At 41.8% G+C, this 20184-nt stretch overlaps 1 long non-coding RNA gene across 1 annotated transcript in view; it reads left to right on the top strand.

Moving 5' to 3' along the window:
- Nucleotides 1–7101: 7101 nt before the first annotated feature.
- Nucleotides 7102–20184, top strand: part of LOC111825706 — a 15402-nt gene continuing 2319 nt past the window's right edge. The window contains exon 1 of the long non-coding RNA XR_002828909.1: nucleotides 7102–7393. This is a non-coding gene — a long non-coding RNA (uncharacterized LOC111825706). The remainder of the gene's footprint in view (nucleotides 7394–20184) is intronic.

Below are 20184 nucleotides of genomic sequence, written 5' to 3'. Positions count from 1 at the left end.
TGATGAGCATCTTGGCAGAGTCCTTCCCTTAATATTGAAGTAGGATAATGGCTTCCTCCAATCCTGCCTCACAGGCCTCCTGACGTTCCACAGATAAGAAAAGGAGACAAGTCTTAAAATTGGGCGCCACCCATGGGCCAAGGTTGATTATGACCACTGAGTTCAACTCCCAGGTAACAGCTTTGAAACTATCTTCACTTGTGCAGAGAAAGGTCTATCTAGGGCCAGGACAGAAAGAGATGTTGATGACATGGTGAACACTCTGTCTAGGTCTCTGCATCCCAACTTTAGGTGGGCAAAAAGGTCTAGGTCTTAACAGGGCTTTGCAGGAATGAGCAGGTGCCCATGGCCAACCGTCCAGGGCTGTGGCCTTCTATAGCAGGAAGGATGTGTCTCAAGATGTTCCATCCCCGGGGCAACATAGAAACATCCCCACATACCAGGGCTATAATTCTCCTCTTTTGACCGTCCCACAGCATCAGGTGCCCTCCCTTCTATAAATGTCTAATTCTTGGACTGGAGCTCACTAATGGCCTTAGACCTTGAACCCTAGAGGTATATGTAGCCATCAGGCAGCTGCTGCAGGGGTGACTGGGGAAGATCTCTGATTTTTCGTGTGGCCCCAGCCTGAGGTGATCCCCAAAATTCCTTCTTTGCACCTCATACCTCACCCAGCCTCAAGGCCTGATTTAAGCACCAAATCTTCCAGAAAGCTCTCCTCTATCATTCTGCCACCTTTCCTAGCTAAAGCCCATACACCCAGAGCACCAGGTGTCTGTGACACAGACGTTGACAATTGCACGAGTGCCACAGAGATCCATCTCAGGAGGGCAGAAGACATACCTGTGAAATCATACTCCATATTCATTGACCTTGGCAATGATTACCTGGGGGCTTGCTTTAGAAATTTACTGCTCTTTATTATTATTTTTGCTTTAGGCAAATTCTCCTTATGCAATTTTCCAAAAACACATCCATATAGTTAAACAAAGACACCCAGCAAAGTGCTTTTGGTCATCATCACAACTACTTCCTATACCGCCAGCACTGGGCATAGCACATGACACAGATACACGTAGAATGGAATTAAAAAGGACTGAACCCACCCCAGCACAAGCAGGACAGACAAAGACTCTTACATTCTTTCGCTTTTGAATCACTGACTCTCAAGGCAAGTTATTCATAACATTATGCTGAAGTACTCACTGCTACCAGTCATTGGATGCACACCATGGGCCAGATACAGAGTTGAACACTCTACAAAGCCCCCAAATATGGTTGTACTGGTTGGCCCTGCATAGCATCACAGTCTATGTGAATAGTGCCTCCTGAAGTTATTCAGGGCACTACCTGCATAGTGGCCCATGACAGCCCTGACGATTTAATCCAGATAACAATCCTGTAAGGAAGGTACTCTCCTCACAGCCATTTCACAGAAGGGGAAAAAGAGCCTTAGAGGTGGAGAAATTTACTCCTGTTATAGAGCCAGGATTGGACCCAGGCCAAACGCAAAGCATGAGTTCTCCACTATTGGTGCAAAGAGTGAGCCAAAGGCATAGAGAGTGTCAGAGAAGCATCCTCAGGAACTCTCATTTGAGCCCCAAATCCATGCCATCACACCTGCAGGTAGAGAGCGGCCATCCACAAAGCTGACAGGCTTGTTCAGCTGGCAGTACACCTGGGGCACAGGCAGGTAAAAGTGGAGGTTCTCCTTGGTGCACGTGGTCAAGTAGGTCATCTTGCCCAGATCATCCCTGCTGGCAACACAACCAGTCTTTTCTGGAGATGAGGAGCCACAGGGCTCTCTGGGAAGGCAGGCTCCAGCCCCAACTTCCCCACTCCACAACCATCACAACCCCAGGACTCAGAGGAACACAAGTGCACCAAGTGGTCAGGCCACACTGGACATGGGGTGGCCACTCAGACCCAGGGTTCTGACTCCACATTTCTCTATCCCTCGCTCATCTTCACTGCTGTGAGGGGAAAGCCCAGGACCCTAGAGGTGTGTGTGCACCCAGCCATCAAAGATAAGGTCACTCCTGTGTCTCTCAGAGCCCCACAGAAGCCCCTCAAAAGATAGATGTTTGGGTTCTGCTTGTATTCTCCTCTGGAGCTGGAATGGAAAGGAACAGAGGCTAATATCCATTGGTTGAATGAAGTAATAAATGCATTAACAATGACAAGCTCATATATATATATTATATATGTATATAATTTGTGCACTTGCGGGGGGGAGGTCCCTCAGCCCGGCCTGTGCCCTCTTGCAGTCTGGGACCCCTCGGGGGATGACAATCAGACATCCCTCTGGCAGCCCGACAGCCCTCGGGGGATGTCCATTTGCTAGCGGGGAGCAGGCCTACGCTGCAGTCAGACATCCTTAGTGCTGCTGAGGAGGCAGGAGAGGCTCCCACCACCACTGCTGTGCTGGCAGCCATCAGCCTGGCTTGTGGCTGAGCAGAGCTCCCCCATGTGGGAGCACACTGACCACCAGAGGGCAGCTCCTGCATTGAGCATCTGCCCCCTGGTGGTCAGTGTGTGTCATAGTTACCAGTCATTCCCAGTCTTTCTGCTGTTAGGGTCAGTTTGCATATTACCCTTTTACTATATAGGGTGCATGGGTGGGGGCCGGCTGGTTTGCCCTGAAGAGTGTCCCAGATCAGGGTGGGGGTCCCGCTTGGGTGCCTGGCCAGCCTGGGTGAGGGGCTGATGGCTGTTTTCAGGCTGGCCACACCCCCTTCAGGGTGGGGGATCCCCACTGGGGTGCCTGGCCAGTCTGGGTGAGGGGCTGAGGGCCGTTTTCAGGCTGGCCTGTGACTGAAGCTCCCAGCCTCTCCTTTTTTTCTTTTTCTTTTTTATTCTGGGATTTATTTACCTTCTATAATTGAAAATCTGTTGCCTTCACTGGCGCTCTCAGCTCTGAGGCTGTGGCTGGCTGAAAGCAGGTATCTGGGGTTTGTTTGGCTTCTATAATTAAAACTTTGTTGCCATCCTGCTCGCTCCAGCTCTGAGGCCACGGCCTGCTGAAAGCAGGTATCTGGGGTTTGTTTAGCTTCTATAATTGAAACTTTGTTGGTTTTGGAGCTGTTGCTTTTGGAGCTTAGAGCAGGCTGTGGCAGGCAGGGAACCTTGGCTTCCTCCATCACTGGAGCAAGCAAACCTCCTGCTCGCTTCAGCTGCGTGGCTGCTGGCTGCCATCTTTGTTGGCAGTTAATTTGCATATCTTGCTGATTAGCCAATGGGAAACGTAGCAGAGGTACGGTTAATTACCCTTTTTGTCTTTTATTAGATAGGAGATATATATATATATATATTTCCCCCTTTCCTTTTGTCACTAAGAAGCTCAGACCCAATTGTGAAGTCCAAATATAACTACTATGCAACACCTTATTAAAGAGCCACTAGGTTCCCCTCACACTTCCCCAGTCCTCATTTTTCATTTGTGTTTTACTATTTTATTGAATAAGTATCTTTGAGTTGCTTCCAGATAAAATGAAGGAAACATAAAAAAATTTTCAATTCCCTGCCTCCAGGCTGTCTTCATGTTGTTACCCAACTTAAAATGCCCAGTTCTCTTTCCCTTTGTCAGAGTTTCACCCCTCCTAAGAAAGCCAACTTAGGCTCCACTCCTTCTGCTTTCTCTGCCTGCAACATGGGGTCACTCATTCTTTGGTTTCTCTTGCTTTTTAGTTATGTGAGTTAGTCTCTCTAAAAATGTCCAAAAACAGCAAAGTGGATCCTCTTCCTCCTCTTTCCACATACACCCTTGACAGCACCTAACATGTGGCTGGACACCCTGGAGGATTTCCAACATCCAACCAATAAAAATAACTAAGGGATATTTCATCCCCCAAATATTAGGCCCTTCAGTTGTGTGTGTCTCTTTTAAATGAATATAAACTTCCTTCCATCAGCTGAGAATTTTTGCACCCCTGCCCAATGCCTAGCCTAAGAGGGGAGAAGACAGGGAGAGAGGAATGTGGGGCAGAGGTGTGAGAGGTTTCCAGAGAGCCTGCTGCAGAGAAAGGTCAGCATCAATGGTGTTGTGTTAATGAGTTCAACTGGAACCAGGAGACAGAATAATTCAAAGTTTCTGACTGATGGAGTTTGGAAAACAGCATTTTCTCGAGAAACTTCACCAGAAGAGACCATCACAAGGCAGGTGGGAAGGGGTCAGCTCCCTTGGCTTTCACAACTCTGTTCATCTTCAATTTGCACCTCTTTCTCTCCCAGCATTCCCTGTTCTCTCCAGGAACCCAAAGGGGTGGTCATTCTATCATCAGAGTCAACACTCAAGAAATGGGCCTCCTATTGACAGCTTTCTCTACATTACTCACACTGGAAAAGACTCTAGTTGGAGAAGGGGCTCAAGGGAGCATCCTCGCACTGCAGGTAACAAGACAGCTGCTGCTGCCTTCACCTGGTTTCCAGGATGGCCCTGTGTCATCTGCGATGACATCAGACAGCACGGACACAGCCTGCAGCTGAGCAGGACAGACTGCGCTTCCTCTAAGACTCACTCACCACTGGAAAGAGTCCCTGTCCCCGAGGATCTCACAAACCTCCTCCCTACAGTGATGCTGGTGTTGGGTTTAGGGCCATGTAGGAGAGAAACCAGGAGATGCCACTGGTGACAGTGTCACTGTTTTTATTGTCCCCCACTGACTAAACTCTGCCTCCTCTGGGCCTCTCCAGCACTGTTAGTCCCTTACCCATGGTCTGCTTTGTCGTATAATTGCTTGCATCTATGACAAAAAATATTAATAATATAATTGGCCATCCTTGAGCATTTAATGTGGTTGTATGCTGCACTAATTCTGCTCTACAAATTCTTTCATTTAATCCTCAGAAAATTCTACAAGATAGACACTGTCATAATTCCCACTTTATAGATGAGGAAAGGAAGCTTGATCACATGGCAAGTTAACAATGGAACTGGGGTTCACACCCAAGACTCCTGACTCTACTCTGGCTGTGAGTTTCCCATGTGCAGAGGTACATCCCCAGGTACATCTCCAGGTCACCAAGGGCCTCACCACAGGGCTTTGGAAATAGTGTGTACTTGATAAAGGGCACGTTGCATGAATTGAGTGCATAAAGGAAATGAAGAAGAAGGAAGACAGGAAAGGAGGGGAGAGAGCACAGCAAGCATTTAGCTAATGTATACACTGGCCAGAGTCACCCAAGCGCCTAAGGAACCAGCCCAAGGTCTTGCTCAATGAAGGCAGGCAGTTTGGCAAACAGCACTGCAGATTTTTATTTGTTTTTCCCAGCCAGTCCTAAGCTAATGTCCAGATTTGCTGCTTATTTCTGCATTCTATGTCTTGACATAGGAAATGGAAGGGAACAGAAATGTATTGAGTAAATCCTATATATCAGGTATTATGTGAGAGAATTTATAGATTGCCTCATGTAGAATGGCTAATTACTCCCATTTTACAGATGAGAAAACTGAGATTCAGAGATGTGAACTGACTTGTCCATTGCTTGTAGGTTAGTGCTGCTCTAACTCAGGCGGGAGCCCCCACATTCTCTTCTGCACGTTGAAGTCTGTTAGAGTTTCTGTGTTCAGTGGCATACATTATGCACCTCACAGTCCTAGAAAGTGCCAGTCATGTTGAGGTCTGTGATAGTGCTGGCTCTGTTTTTCCTTCCTGCAAAGTTCCCTTTCATGGTCCTCACCCACCCAACTAACCCATGTGTCTTCCAGGAAACAGCCTTGAAGAAAGAAACCGAGCATCTGACAATGTACCCCCAGGGATCCTGCCTGACCCAAGCCACTTTCCCAAAGGGCTCTGGGGACTGGGCCTGGCTACTTTGGTCTCCAGCTACCCATCTTTTGCCTTCTCAGGGGCTCTTCTCCTTTCAAGCCAGCTGCAGAGCCCAATGTAATCTCCCCATAGCTCTTCTCACTCATTGCCTCTGAACTTACCATTGTGAGTTTAACTGGGGCAGGTGGGGGTGTAAGAGTTTCAGTGCCCTTGTGCACACAATGTCAAAAAGTTTATCACTACACAGAGTGATAAACATTGTCTTCATCTCCCCATAGATCTTCTCACTCATTGCCTCTGAACTTACCATGCCTATGAAGCCAGCCCTGTATCCAGGAGACACAAATTACCTCTAGAGCATACATAATAGTAAATGTAGTAAAGTAATTAGAAAGTAATAAGACTTTTAAAATATATATATTCATTGATTTCAGAGAGGAAGGAAGAAGGGAGAGAGAGATAGAAACATCAATGATAAGAGAGAATCATTGATGGGCTGCCTCCTCCACGCTCCCCACTGGGGATCGAGCCCACAGGATGGACATGTGCCCTTGACCGGAATTGAACCTGGGACCATTCAGTTCGCAAGCCGACGCTCTATCCACTGAACCAAACTGACTAGGGCAGTAATAAGATTTTTATTACCTATTAGGTGCTGCAGTAGGATCCAACAGATACAGCTTTTTAAGCTGCTATCCCCAATTCCCAGCCTTCTTCATAGGTATTGTCCACAATTCATTAATTCATTCATGCATTTATGCTAAGATAGGCACCTGTTAGGTGCTGGATTTACAGCCTTGAACAATAAACACAACCTCTGCTACAACTTCCTGTTTTCCTCCCTGTCACTGTCTCCCACTCCTCAAGTGGCTATCACAGACTCTGGAGCCAGGTTTTATTTGGCAGGTTAGGGGTTAAAGGTGATGACTTCATCTGGACCAAGAGCTGGTGCCTCAGATGTTCCATTTTGTACCACACCTGTTTCAGCTCCCTCTTCCCTAGACTTTCCCACCCCTTGCCTACCTCTACCCCCCCCCCAAACACCCCTGCTCCAGCTAGAAGTTATTTGGCAGTGTCTCAGAATCACAGAGTTTATATAATTAATGCCGAGGGCGTTGGCAAACAAGTTGTTAAAATATTGAGGAACCAGTTAAATTTACATAGCAGCTTTCATGCAGAGGTCCAAAAACACATGGTTCCATCATCTTCTTCCTCAACAGCCTGGAGGTAAGAGAATGGAAATGTTCAGGAAGTAGGCATAGAGCCAGTTCAAGTCTCGCTGCTGCCTCCTGTACACCAGCCTACGCTGGCAATGCCAGGAAACAAAGAAGGATCAAGGTAAGCTTTTCCTTGGGACAGTTCACAATCTGGTGGAGGGGACAGATAGGCAAGCAAAGAGACACAGTACAATGGATAAATGCTGTAATTGGAATAACCCATATGGATTCTCTGGTACTCATTCTTTCTTCTGATTGAGGTAATTAAATCCAAAAAAGGAAAGCAGCTTGCCCTAAGCCTCCTCTCTCCAGACTGAAAATTCCAAGGTCTTTTCTCCTTTCCTCCTTGCTACCTGTGAGCCACACCGGATGTGTTGACCTCCCCAATTCCTTTGGGTGACACAACAGGTGAGTCAAGGAAACCTCTAAATGTATCTAATGGTGTTGCTCTGTTATCTTGAGTAGTTCCCATATTTTGAAAACTGGGTAGAGAAGTGTGAGCCTCCAGAGGAGGAAAAGAAGCAAGGAGAGAAGTATGAGAGAAACCAGGGGCACCAAGTGTTGTGGAATACAAGCAGACACCAAGACATTTGAAATAAAAGATGAATGTTGAGTGCCCTTGACACAGGTTTGAAAGATGTTCATAGGAATCAGTGTCATGGAAATCAGCCATAAGCAAAGGAAGACCTGTTGAAATGACAGAGAAGCCAAAATAAAGTGGCTTGAGGAATGAATGTGATGGCAACTGACTGAGACTGTGGAGAAAGTGTTAACAACTCTGAAAAGTTTGTCTATGAAAAAGAAGAGACTTAGGATGGCACCTAATTGGGGATTTGATAGTGAAAGGAAGTTAAGCCTCTCCCCTCGCCCCCCAATTCTAGAAGAGTGAGAGAGCTTGAACAATAAACACAACCTCTGCTACAACTTCCTGTTTTCAGAATTGGTAGTGCAGTCACTGGCCTTGAAGTAGAAGGAAGAAGGAAAGGTTGGGACAGATGTAGAGTTTCACATTTTGTGGCATTTCATACCACAACAGAGAATAGCCCAAAATGTAAATCTCACTCACAATCTTCCTTTTATAGACAGTTTTCAATTATATTAACTCAATTTTACAACTTCAAGAACCAGCCTTTCTCTTTTTAATATAAATGTGCCAACTCAAAATAGTTGAATTTAAGAGCACATTGAAGTCATCTGGTCAAGAATACACTTTGTTGATGGAGAGTAAATGAGTCAGGAGGCTTTGGCTAGAAATAAATGACAAAGATTAATTCAAGGGTAGTAAAGATTTTCAAATCAGACTCACAAGTGGGCAATACCCAGAGTGTTGTGAAGAAGAAAGAAAAGCTGAGAGTTCTGATAGTAAAAAGTACATTTTGGGGTAGAATCAGTCCTGCATTCTTAGCTTCTGGATTGTTCTCAGATGATACTCTTTCAGATCCAATGTTCTGGATAATGGATCTCAGATGGTCTGGAGGTATGAACATTCTTTCCTTAATTCTTCAGAGGGTAATCAACCCTAGCTGGTTTGGCTCAGTTGACAGAGCATCGGCCCCCTGACTGAGGGTCTCAGGTTCAATTGTGGTCAAGGGCACATACCTCGGTCAGGCTTGATCCCCGGCCCTGGTCAGGGCAAGTGAGGGAGGTAATCAATCGAGGTATCTTTCTCACAGATGTTTCTCTCTCTTTGTCTCTCCCCCGCCCTTCCCCTCTCTCTAAAAATCAATGGAAAAAATATTCTCAGGTGAGGATTAACAAACCAACAAACAGATAAAACACACACAGAGAAAAAAAAAACAAAGGGTAATCAGAGGGTTATTTATAGGATATATAAAGAATTAAAGTAGATAGATATAGATATAGATATAGATAGATATATAGGTGTAGATATATATAGAGTTTAAAAGTTTAAGTTCTCAGGCAAGCTAAAGCAAGAGTAGAATCATTTCCTCATGCCTTAACCTACTTGATTTTAGTAATTTATTTTATTTTATTTTATTTTATTTTTTATTTTTTTATTTTTTTCGCTAAAAGTATTACAAAGGGTATTACATAAGTGTCCTTTTTTCCCCCCCACCCTTGAAAAGCCCCTGCCCTCCCTTACCCCCCAGTGTCTTATGTCCATTAGTTATGGTTATATGGATGCATACAAGTCCTTCAGTTGATCTCTTACTCCCCTCCCTCCTGTCCCCCAACCCTCCCTGGCCTTCCCACTGCAGTCCGACAATCGGTTTGAGGCAGCTCTGCCACTGTATTTATTATTGTTCGAAAGTTTATAATGGTCTTAATTATCCATGAAAGAGTGAGATCATGTGGTATTTTTCCTTCATTGACTGGCTTGTTTCACTTAGCATAATGCTCTCCAGTTCCATCCATGCTGTTGCAAATGGTAAGAGTTCCTTCTTTTTAACAGCAGCATAGTATTCCATCGTGTAGATGTACCACAGTTTTCTAATCCATTCATCTACTGATGGGCACTTAGGCTGTTTCCAGATCTTAGCTATGGTGAATTGTGCTGCTACGAACATCTGGTTACATATATCCTTTCTGATTGGTGTTTCTGGTTTCTTGGGATATATTCCTAGAAGTGGGATCACAGGGTCAAATGGGAGTTCCATTTCCAATTTTTTGAGGAACCTCCATACTGCCTTCCATAGTGGCTGCACCAGTCTGCATTCCCACCAGCAGTGCACAAGTGTTCCTTTTTCTCCACATCCTCTCCAGCACTTGTCGTTTGCTGATTTGTTGATGATGGCCATTCTGACAGGTGTGAGATGGTACCTCATTGTTGTTTTGATTTGCATCTCTCGGATGATTAGTGACTTTGAGCATGTTTTCATATGTCTCTTGGCTTTCTGAATGTCCTCTTTTGAAAGGTGTCTATTTAGATCCTTTGCCCATTTTTTGATTGGATTGTTTATCTTCTTTTTGTTAAGTTGTATGAGTTCCCTATAAATTTTGGAGATTAAGCCCTTATCAGATATGACGTTGGCAAATATGTTTTCCCACGAGGTGGGTTTTCTTGTTGTTTTGTTGATGGTTTCTTTTGCTGTGCAGAAGCTTTTTATTTTGATGTAGTCCCATTTGTTCATTTTCTCTTTAGTTTCAACTGCCCTAGGAGCTGTATCAGTGAAGAAATTGTTTTGGCATATGTCTGAGATTTTGTTGCCTTTGTATTCTTCTAGAATTTTTATGGTTTCCTGTCATACATTTAAGTCCTTTATCCATTTTGAGTTTATTCTTGTGTATGGTGTAAGTTGGTGGTCTAGTTTCATTTTCTTGCATATATCTGTCCAATTTTCCCAACACCATTTATTGAAGAGACTATCTTGGCTCCATTGTATGTTCATGCCTCCTTTGTCAAAAATTAATTGAGCATATTGGTTCGGGCTAATTTCTGGACTCTCTATTCTATTCCACTGATCTATATGTCTGTTCTTGTGCCAGTACCAGGCAGTTTTGAGAACAGTGGCTTTGTAATACAGCTTGATATCTGGCATTGAGATCCCGCCTACTTTGTTCTTTCTCAGGATCGTTGCAGCTATTCGGGGCCTTTTTTTATTCCAGATGAATTTTTGGAGAGTTCGTTCTAGATCTTTGAAGAAGGCCATTGGTATTTTAATGGGGAGTGCGTTGAATGTATAGATTGCTTTGGGTAGTATAGACATTTTAATGATGTTGATTCTACCAATCCAAGAACATGGTATGTTCTTCCATCTGTTTATGTCTTCCTCTATCTCTTTTTTTAGCGTCCTGTAGTTTTCTGAGTAGAGGTCTTTAATCTCTTTAGTTAAGTTTATTCCTAGGTATCTTAATTTTTTTGGTGCGATGGTAAATGGGATTGTTTTTCTAATCTCTCTTTCTGAAAGTTCACTATTGGTGTATAGAAATGCCTCAGATTTCTTGGGGTTAATTTTGTATCCTGCTACATTGCCAAATTCATGTATTAAGTCTAGTAGCTTTTTGATGGAGTCTCTAGGGTTTTGTATGTATAATATCATGTCATCTGCAAATAAGGACAGTTTTACTTCCTCTTTTCCAATTTGGATGCCTTTTATTTCTTCTTCTTGCCTAATTGCAATGGCTAATACTTCCAGTACTATGTTGAACAGGAGTGGTGAGAGTGGGCATCCCTGTCTTGTTCCTGTTCTTAGGGGAAATGGTGTTAGTTTTTGTCCATTGAGTATGATGTTGGCTGTGGGCCTGTCATATATGGCTTTTATTATGTTGAGGTATGATCCTTCTATTCCCACCTTTCTGAGAGTTTTTATCAAAAATGGGTGTTGGATTTTGTCGAATGCTTTTTCTGCATCAATTGATATGACCATGTGGTTTTTTTCTTTCAATTTGTTTATGTGATGTATCACATTTATTGATTTACGGATGTTGTACCATCCTTGCATCTCTGGGATAAATCCTACTTGGTCATGGTGTATGATCCTTCTGATGTACTGCTGGATCCGATTTGCTAAGATTTTGTTGAGGATTTTGGCATCTATGTTCATGAGGGATATTGGCCTGTAATTCTCTTTCATTGTGATGTCTTTACCTGGTTTTGGTATTAGGGTGATGCTGGCTTCATAGAATGAGCTTGGAAGCGTTCCTTCCTCTTGAATTTTTTGTAGTAATCTGAGGAGGGTAGGTTTTAGTTCTTCCTTGAATGTTTGGTAAAACTCCCCTGTGAAGCCGTCTGGTCCTGGGCTTTTGTTTGCTGGAAGCTTTCTGATGACTGCTTCAATTTCTTCCATAGTTATTGGCCTATTGAGGTTTTTAGATTCTTCCTGATTGAGTTTTGGAATGTTGTATTTTTCTAGGAATTTGTTCATTTCCTCCAGGTCGTCTAGTTTGTTGGAGTAGAGTTGCCCGTAGTATTGTTTAACAATCATTTGTATTTCTGTGGGGTCTGTTGTTATTTCGCCTCTATCATTTCTGATTTGGTTTATTTGGGACCTCTCTCTTTGCTTCTTGGTGAGCCTGGCTAGGGGTTTGTCAATCTTGTTTATCCTTTCAAAGAACCAGCTCTTGGTTTCATTGATTTTCTGTATTGTTTTTTTGGTCTCTATGTCATTGATTTCTGCTCTAATCTTTATTATCTCCTTCCTTCTGCTCACTCTGGGGTTTTCTTGTTGCTCTCTTTCTAATTCTTTGAGTTGTAGAGTTAGATGATTGACTACCATTTTTTCTTGTTTTTTGAGATAGGCCTGTAGAGCTATAAACTTTCCTCTCAGGACTGCTTTCATTGTGTCCCAGAGGTTTTGGATTGTTGTGTTTTCATTGTCATTAGTGTCCAGGATGTTTTTAATTTCTTCTTTGATGTCATCGGTAACCCAATCAATATTTAATAACATGTTATTCAGCTTCCAAGTGTTTGAGTATTTTGGGTTGTTTTTATTGTAGTTTATTTCTAACATTATGCCATCGTGGTTTGCGAAGAAGCTTTTTATGATTTCAATCTTCTTGAATTTGTGGAGACTTTGCTTGTGACCCAATATGTGGTCTATTTTTCAATATGTCCCATGAGCACCTGAGAGGAATGTATATTCCGCAGCTGTGGGGTGAAGTGTTCTGAAGATGTCAATTAAGTCCATCTGATCTAGTGAGTCATTTAGGATTGCTGTTTCTTTGCTGAGTTTTTGTCTAGCGGATTTATCCAGTGATGTCAGTGGTGTATTAAAGTCCCCTACTATGATTGTATTGTTGTCGATTTCTCCCCTGATATCTTCCAGAAGTTTTCTTATGTATGTGGGTGCTCCTGCATTGGGTGCATATATGTTTACCAGGGTTATATCTTCTTGTTGTATTGATCCCTTTAGTATTATGAAGTGGCCTTCCTTATCTCTGGTTATGGCCTTCACTTTGAGATGTATTTTGTCAGATATAAGTATTGCTACCCCAGCTTTCTTTTCCTTTCCATTTGCGTGAAAGATATTTTTCCATCCCTTCACTTTCAGTCTGTGTGAGTCCCTTCTAATGAGGTGGGTCTCTTGTAGACAGCATATGTATGGGTCATGTTTTTTTATCCATTCAGCCACTCGATGTCTTTTGGTTGGAGCATTTAGTCCATTTACATTTAAAGTTATTATTGAAAGGTATTGTTTGTAGCCATTTCTTTTTTTGTGTGTGTGTGGCTGTTTTCTTTCTGAGCTTGATATTTCTTCTTTTTACACCAGTCCCTTTAGCATTTCTTGCATGGCTGGCTTGGTGGTGATAAACTCCCTTAGCCCTTTTTTGTCTGTGAAGCTTCTTATTTCCCCTTCAATTTTGAATGATAGCCTTGCTGGATAGAGTATTCTTGGATTCATTCCTTTGCTTTGCATCACTTTGTAGATTTCCGTCCATTCTTTTCTGGCCTGATGTGTTTCTGTTGAGAAATCATTTGATAATCTAATGGGAGATCCCTTGTATGTTACTTTCCGTCTCTCTCTTGCAGCCTGTAAGATTCTCTCTTTATCCTGCACATTTGCCATGGTAATTATGATGTGTCTTGGTGTGGGTCTTTTCGGGTTCACCTTGTTTGGGACTCTCTGGGCTTGTGTGACTTTTTTCTTCCCCACCTCAGGGAAGTTTTCTGATATTATTTCTTCGAATAGGTTTTCTAATCCATGTTCATCTTTCTGTTGTTCTGGCACCCCTATTATTCGTATGTTGTTTCGTTTCATGTTGTCCCAAAGCTCCCTTAGGCTCTCCTCCTGTCTTTTAATTTTTTTCTCCATTTGCAGTACAGTTTGAGTGTGTTTTGCTTCCTTGTCTTCTAATTCACTAATTCGGTCCTCCGCTTCTCCCAGTCTACTGTTGATACTTTCAATGGTGTTTTTTATTGCAGCTATGTCGCTCTTCATTTCTTCTTGGGACTTACTTAAGTAGTTGAGTTTTTCATCTGTTTCTTCTTGCTTCTTGAACATCTGGTGCATGTACTCTAGGAACCTTATTCTGAATTCTTTTTCCGTCATGTTGCATATCTCTGTCTCACTTAGCTGCTTTTCTGGCGAGTCCTCCTTTTCTTTCCTTTGGGGGTTTCTTTGTCTACCCATGTTTGATCTCACTGACATGACTAGTTGTTGAGTCGTTCAGTGGCTGGACCCTGGGTGGCAGTGGCTGCTCCCTGGGTGGCAGTGGCTCCTCGGGCTCTGGTTGCTCCTTGGGCGGTTGTGGTAGCAGCGGCTCCTCTGTTGATAGCAGGACCTCTGGTGGGTGCTGTTCACAGCTGTGGTGGCTCTTCTGGCTGGTGGAGGGAGGCTTCACACACAGCAACTGTTCCCCAGGCAGAGCGTGTGGTGATCAGGAGGCCGCTGTTGCTTGAATCCGATTTTAGTAATTTAATAGCTTGACTATAGAGACTTCATTTTATTTCTTCACTGTTTTCCTCAACTTGTATAATATTAAGTTAAATTCTCAATACTAAGTTAAACAAATGCCTTCAGTAATCCCTCCCATTTGTTTGAAATGGGTGCAATTCAAAAACTAATAATTTTATCTGAGCATCAGTAAGGAACATAACTATGGGCATAACAGGCTCTGCTAAGCTGAAATAATAATATCATCAAAAATATTGAATCCTTTCATATATATCTCCATCCTCCCAGGTAGGCATTACCACACGCCCATTATAGATAAGCAAATTGAAACCTAAGGAAGCCAAGTAACTTGACCAGGATCTGTCCTCTGTATCACATGGAGCCTCCAAGGTGTCATAAGACTCATCTCCTGACAGTTCTTCTCAATACCCAGACACACATCGTGAGTCATAAATTTACCAAAATTTTATAATATTAATCTATATTCATTATTGACTAAACATTAACATTTAAAAATATTCTTTATGAATATTTTACATTCTTTATGAAAATCTGCCTAGTTATACATTTTGAAGTGTTCAATATTGCCAAATTCATATAATATATTTCCTAATTTGTCTTTCACATGACCAATATACATATTTCCTTAAATTACTTAAACTCCTAAAGCTTAGAGTAGAGTTACTTACTGCAACTAAAGTGAATTCTAGACCTTACTCAAAATTAGAAAATATACCGATTTCTATATTTTTGGAAAACAGATTCCAAACTTCTCTGTGAATAACAAAAGAGCTTATTTTTCTATATGTAAAATAGCATATAACTTTATTAATAAAATGATATCCATTCTGATATTCCACAGCCCTTTGTAAACAAATATGGAATCTTAAAACTTTAAAGTAAAACCTGACAAAGAATAAAATACAGGAAATGCTTTGTCTTTAGACGCACATTTAAATTTTTTTAATTAACTTAAAGTAGTCTTCTTTGTGATTTGATATTAGCCAAATTATAAATAAGTGTTACTACTTCTATTTTTTTCAGTTGTTGAACTTCCGTGGTTAATAGCACTAGCTCTTTTACCCCATTGTGTTACTTAAATTTAAAAAAATTTTAATATGGAGAAAGACACCCTACTAGAGCAACAAAAATAGGAATTATAAAAATAATATTAGCGAAGAACCTATTTTGCAAAACTTGTATGCATATTGTATTTATTATAATGATCTCATCAGATTTGCAGTAATCAAGGCTCAACTACAACAAGAGGGTGCACAGCACCCACACGAAAGGCACACCTGGAGTGCCAGCTTGGTTATCCAGAGAACTGGTACCTGGTCCCTATAGGACACCTACTACATAAGGCCACTCTACCAAAACCAGTAGATGTAATAGCTCTACCTAATATATCAAACACACACATATACCACCCCACCCCCCACACACAGAAAGACAGCCAAAATAAGGACACAAAGAAACATGTCCCAAATGAAAGAACAGAACAAAACTTCAGAAAAATAACTAAATAGAATGGAGTCTAGAAATATACCAGATGCATAATTTAAAATATCCTTATAATGATGCTCCATGAACATAGGAGAAAAGAAGATGAACTCCCTGAGGACTTCAACAAAGAGCTAGGAAACACATAAACAAAGATAGAAAACATTAAAAAGAACCAGTCAGGAATAAAGAATACACTAACTGAAATGAAGAATACATTACAGGGAATCAATAGTAAAATAAACACACAATCCAAACAGCAAAAAGAATCCAAAAAAATGAGGATATTTAAATGAGTCTCTGGGACAACCTCAAGCATAGCAACATTGGCATCATTGGGGTGCCAGAAAGAGAAGAGAGAGAGCAAGGCACTGGATACCTATTTGATTTTTGTTGTTGTTAATCCTCATCCAAGGATATTTTTTACATTGATTTTTAGAGTGGAAGGGAAGCAGAGAGAGAGGGAGGGAGATAGGGAGGGAGGGAGGGAGGGAGGGAGAGAGAGAGAGAGAGAGAGAGAGAGAGAGAGAAATGTGAAAGAGATACATTGATTGGTTGCCTCCATCATGCACCACGACCAGGGTTAGGACTCAAACCTGCAGCCCAGGTATAGGCCCTTGACTGAGAATTGAACTTGCAACACTTCAGTGGGTGGGCTGTCACTCTAACCACTGAGCAAAACCTGGCCTGGGCTGGAAACCTATTTGAAAACATGACCAAAATTTTCCCTCACCTGGTGAAGGAAATACACATACAAGTCCAAGAAGTACAGAGAGTCCCAAAGAAGATGAACCCATAGGGGCCCAAACCAAGACACATCATAATTAAAATGCCAAAGGTTGATCTCTTACTCCCCACAACCCTCCCCAACCTTCCTGCTGTAGTTTGACAGTCTGTCTAATGCTGTCTGCCTCTGTATCTATTTTTGTTCAACCAAAGGACTTGTATGCATGCATATAAGCATAACCAATGGACACCAGACACTGGGGGGTAGGGGAGGCTGGGGGAAGGTCAAGGGGAAAAAAGGAGACAAATGTACTACTCTTTGTAATATTTTAAGCAATAAAAAAAGAGAAAAAAAATAAAATGCCAAAGGTTAAAGGCAAAGAGAGAATCTTAAAAGTATCAAGAGAAAGTCAGTTAGTTACTTATAAGGGAACTCCCATAAGACTGTCAGATAATTTCTCAACAGGAACTTTGAAGGCCAGAAGGAATTGGCACAAAATATTCAAAGTAATGAAATGCAATGATGTACAACCAAAACTACCCAGCAAAGTTATCATTTAGAATCAAAGGACAGATAAAAAGCTTCCCAGACAAGAGAAAGCTAAAGGAGATGATCACCACCAAACCAGAATTACAAGAAATGTTAAAAGGCCTTCTTTAAGAAAAAGAAAAAACGAATTTAAAATATGAATAATAACATGGCAATAAATACATATCTATCAACTATTACTTTAAATAAAAATGGATTACATGCTCCAATAAAAACAAATACTGATTTTATTCAAAGAATTCATTTTATTGGAAATAGTTCTAATGGGTCCTTTGATTATTTTTCTTTGCAACCTTAAATTTTTTTAAAAATAGATTTTTATCCACTTGAAATAACTGGGTTGGAGGAAGACACGCAGCCTGGCCAGCATGGCTCAGTGAAGGGATAACAAACAAGACCTTTCCATAGGCTCTACAAGAGACTCCAGATGGAAAGACATGCCCAGACTGAAAGTAAAGGGATGGAAAAAGATATTTCCTGAAAATGAAAATGAAAACAAAGTTGGGGTAGCAATACTTACACAAGACAAAATAGACTTTATTACAAAGGCTATAACAGCAGACAAAGAAGGACCCAGCAATTCCACTTCTGAGTAATTATCCTAAGTAATCCAAAACACTAAATTAAAAGGACATATATAATAAGGACACATATGTAATACCTTAACCAACAACAAAAAAAATTGGTAGTGAAGTATGGTAGCAATCATCTCATGTAGAAACTGTAGTTTAACTTTAACCCTGCTGTTTGGCTTCTGTACTTATTTGCTTTGTTTACAATAGAAAAGTTACTTTGTTTTCTGCATCATCCCATTAGATTGAATGCCTTATTGATTGTAATGTGAATATCCCATTGATTGTGATCGTACTGGTTTTAGAAAGCAAATTCCTCTGTACCTGGGAACCAGGACAGCACAATTATCCCAAGACCTGAGGGTTCCAGATAATGTTTCCCTGTCTACTCAGTGGTCCCAAGAACCGAGGGCTCTAGATAATGTGTTTCTGTCAACTCAGTGGTCCAAAGACCCAAAACTATAATTAATCTTTGTAGATAACTAATCGGCTCAATCTCGCTTCTGTAACTGCTTTGTGAAAACCAGGGTCCTCATTCCAAACCCTGGGATCTAATTAATACCTTTGTGATTTTTGCCTATATAAATCTGGTGTTGCGGCCATCTTCTCACTGTGAGATTTGGGAAAGCGAAATGCCCCCTCATAGTCCCGGATTGCAATAAATGTGACTCTTTAATTCAACTTCTTGAGGTGTCCTTCTGTGATTCGCGAGGTACATTACAACAGTAGTTACAGAATAGACATAGAGATGTAAAGTCCAGCACAGGGAATATAATCAATAATACTGCAATAATTATGTGTGATGTCAGATGGTTAAAGGATTTTTCTACATGATCACTTAGTAAGTTATATAATATCTAATTACTGGGTTGCACCTGAAACTAATATAAAATTGTATGCCAACTGTAATTGAAAAATGAAAATTATTTTAAAAAATTTTCATATACATCCATACATTTATTGCAGCTTTATTTACAATAGCCAAGATATGGAAGCAGCCTAGTGTCCATCAACAGATGAATGGGTAAAGAAGAAGTGGTGTCTATATACAATGGACTATGATTTAGCCATAAAGAAGAATGAAATATTGTCATCTGCAACAACATGGATAAACCCAGAGGGGTTGTGCTGAGAGAAAAACAAATGCCACATGATTTCACTTCTATGGGAATCTAAAAGAAAAAAATAAGCAAATAAGCAGAAATAGATTCCCTGATACAGAGAACATTTTGATAGTTGCCAGATAGGAGAGGGCTGGGGCTGGGTAAAAACGGCGAAGAGATTAAGAAGTACAAATTGGTACTTACAGAATAGTCATGGGGATGTAAAGTACAGCATAGAAAGTATCCTATCTAATAATAGACAAACATGGTAATTGACCATACCTTCGCTACACCTCCAATAGGTTAATCAGCACAATATGCAAATTAACTGCCAACAAAGATGGCGGTTAACTTGCATACATAGGCTCTAAGTGGTGGAGCAAAGCCTGATGGCCCGGGGCTGGTGGAGCAGCGAGGTCTGACGACCCCAGGGCCGGCTCTGGTCAGAACTCGGCCAGAGCGAAGGCCTGGGCCCTGGGCGCCGGAGGCAAACCGGTGCCAGCAGCCAGGGGAAATCACTTCGTGCAACAGGCCTCCAGTAATCAATAATATTGTAATAACTATGTATGGTGTCATATGGGTACTAGATTTGTGGGGTAATTACTTTGTAAGTTATATGTCTAATTACTGGGTTGTACACCAGAAACTAACATTATATTGCATGTCAACTGTAATTGAAAAATTAAAAAAATATATGTAATAAAGAAATAACCCACTCCCGGAACACAAGCAAGGGTAATAGTAAGAGCTGGATAAAATACATCACTTCCAGAAATAGTCACTCCATGATTCTCCAGACCACTCTGAAATGTAAGGCAACAAAATAATTTTTTCACAGATAAGGACACAGAGACACCTAGGGAAAGCCAAAAGTGAAAGTGAGACTAAATCTGTGTCCCTGGTCTCAGTTTGGGCTCTTAAGAGTCTTCCAAAGGAACTGGCATGTGTATTATAAAAATTAAACAGAAACCTCATTTAAAATGAGGGCAGAAGGGGGAACCAAGATGGCGGCATAGAAAAACACCGGAAATTGCTGCCTCCGACAACAACTTCAAAAATACAACTAAAAGGGAGAACGGTCATCATCCAGAACCACAGGAAGGCTGGCTGAGTGGAAACTCTACAACTAGAAGGAAAGAGAAGAGCACACAGACTCAGAGGAACTACGAAAGTGAAGTGCAGAGGTACGGAGGCTCCGGCGCGCGCGGAAAGGGGCGGGCACCTGAGGACGCGGCTGTCTTTTTGAATCGGGAGGGAGTCACAAGCTCCCGACTGCTCTGAACTCCGGTTCCGGGAAATCTCTGGGGTCCCAGGACTCATACGGGGAGAAACTGGACAGTCTGGCAGCAGGCAGAACTCGGAACTTGAGGACGGCTTTCCCTCAGAGGTGCTGGCAGCAATTACCAGGACACTGAGACGGGCCGGCGCCTTAGGGCAGGGCTGAGAATCA

The sequence above is a fragment of the Myotis lucifugus genome, unplaced genomic scaffold (assembly GCF_000147115.1).
Source record: "Myotis lucifugus unplaced genomic scaffold, Myoluc2.0 scaffold_37, whole genome shotgun sequence".
In the NCBI taxonomy this organism is placed as follows: Eukaryota; Metazoa; Chordata; class Mammalia; order Chiroptera; family Vespertilionidae; genus Myotis; species Myotis lucifugus.
The sequence above is the reverse complement of the archived record's forward strand: the minus strand, read 5'-3'. Positions and strand labels throughout refer to the sequence as shown.